Genomic DNA, 2,608 nt, shown 5'->3' with positions numbered 1-2,608 from the left:
GCTTGAACCTCCTTATGCTGCTCATTGGGATGCGTCTCTCGCTGCTTTTGCAGCTTTCTGACCACCTCATCTTCTTCTCTTGCAGTTGTAGTTAACGTCTAGATTACTATTGTGTTGATCCTGACTACCTGGAGTTCCATTAGGTGAGTAAGAAGGCCCTCCATTCTGAAAATCCTGCGAGATTGGACCATGTGGTGATCTTCCAGGCACTTGATGACCTTCCAGCAAGTATGGATTAAACTTGTTAAGCACCCTCAGAATGGTGAAACAAGTTTCATGTTGGAAGCTTGAACCTTTGTGGGATCTTTGCTACTCTTCCCGACATCTTCGTTCCACATCCGGTTCTTTTTCACCACTTCTTCTGTTGTTCCACATTTGAGTGATAATAGCTACATATTCACTAACGACTCCTGCAATTGTGCAAAAACGATGACACAACCCATCGACATCACGACCATGAATGTTACTGGTTTCTTCACGAAATTTTTGTCAAATCTTACCATAAAAAGTTTTTTTTCTTGACTAATACCATTGATATCATCTAATGTATATAATACATAATTTCTGCAAAGTGACTCGTCTTCATCCATCGTATATTTGGGACCACGAATTTTTGTGTTCCTTTGTTGTGATTGTTGTGTTTCTTGTTGTGTTTGTTGTTGTGATCGTTGTTGTGAGGATGCCATATTTGTTAAAGATGAATTTTTTCTGAGAGATTGATTGATATGAATAGTTTTGTTTGAAAAGAAAAAGAAAAGTTGAGAAGGTATGGAAATTGTGTAATGTTGAGGAATGTGTGAGTTCAAGTTTGTAGACGAAGTGAATTTATAGGGAAAGGAAAGAAAGGAACAATACGGCCGGGATGGGAATAGAAGTTGGCGCTATTAGAAAGAACGCGGCGCGATTAGCAAAAACGCTGGCGTCCTAGTAGTGGACGCGTGTTGGTAGTGAAAACGCGGGCGTTTTTCGTTCTGACGCCAGCGTTAGTAGAGATGACGCGCGTCCTTACCACAGACGCGTGCCGGATATTCTGACTCAATGTTCAAATCAACAGTTTTGTTGATTTGAACATGCATTTTTCATGTTTGTTCATTCCATAGTGGGAGCAAAATGAACAAACTCTGAGTTTGTTCATTCCATAGGAACTGCCCTTACCGATAGAATACTTATGGTTATGGTTAACGGGGAAAATATTGTTAATGTAAAGGATCGAGATGGAAAGTATATCAATGACTCTTTGAGAGCTAGTCGACAAGTGAGACCGTGAGAGACATATATGGCTCAGCCCTGCCACTATAGTGATATTTCGAGTTTTATCCATGGACTTCACTAAATTATAGAGATAAATTTCAAATTCATGTCATAAATATTAACACCCGCACCACATTCGGCTTATTACATAAATTATGTTTTTGCATAAAATTAGTTGTGTCTGGTCTGATACTCAAGTATAATGATAAACATTTAGAATTATGGTGAGCTTTGTTATTTTTCTTCTCAGAATCATTTATTGTCTTAGTAGGAAAAAATTCAAACTGACAAGAGATCATAAGAGCAAGTCTTATGGTGGAAGGATTCCATCTTCCACGCCACCTCAGCATTTGGAATAGTTCATGGAAGGTCAAGTGTAGCGGTAGCATTGTAGAAACGGTAATTAAAATAGTGTTTTACCCTAATAAGAATAGCGTCAGAAAAACGCTGATAAGACTAACGCTTTTTTCCAGCCATTAGATTCATTTTAATCTACGAATAAACAAAAGCGCTGACAAGAATAACGTTTTACGCTATTAAAATTAGTTTTGGGCGCTATTCTGATTTGCGTTTTTCATCCTCTAATGCGCTATTATGAATAGCGTTTTACGCTAATCTGTTTAGCGTTTTCGTGGATTCCACAGAGCATCCCACGAAATCATGGAACATGTTTGGAAAAACTGTGGAAAACAACAACTTGGAAGCTACTTAACATTCCACAATTTTCTACACTTCGAATATGTTGGACTCCACCATAAGATTTGCTCTAACTGGATAGAAAAGAGTCATATTTTATTCACGATATTCTGTTACACCACAAGAATTTTGCCCTTATTTCAATATTATTTTTCTCAACTTTTACTCTCATGTAGCATCACTCCCTCGCAAGTTCGTATATAAGTTAGCTAAAGTGAAAACTACAGGGAGGCCCATTCTTTGGATCTTTCCTACAGTGAAACCCACGCCCAGAAATTTGAAAGCGCGCACCCATTTTCTAGAAAAAAATTATTCTCAAACCTATATTTTATAAAACTCTATTTCGTTCGTTTTTTTTCTTCTTTTTCTTCTTCTTCAATTCCTTTTCTTCGTCCTCTCCACTCTACCGTGAATTCCCGATGAGTTGTGGTCGATTAGGAAGAGTGGGTATTGGTTATCACTCAAGTTGATTCAGATTTTGTGATGAATTGATGGTAAAATCGAAGAAGAAAATTAGGGTCCAGAGAATTAGGTCGAGAGAATTGATTCAAATTTACAGTTCTCAATTATGCCAACACATGGTAAACGAAGCAGAAAAAGAACATGAACACAGTGAAGGTATTTGAAGAAATTCCTTGGAGAAAAACAACAAATGATAATT

The sequence above is a fragment of the Papaver somniferum genome, unplaced genomic scaffold, assembly GCF_003573695.1.
Source record: "Papaver somniferum cultivar HN1 unplaced genomic scaffold, ASM357369v1 unplaced-scaffold_160, whole genome shotgun sequence".
Classification (NCBI taxonomy): domain Eukaryota; kingdom Viridiplantae; phylum Streptophyta; class Magnoliopsida; order Ranunculales; family Papaveraceae; genus Papaver; species Papaver somniferum.
This window is presented reverse-complemented; position numbering follows the sequence as displayed.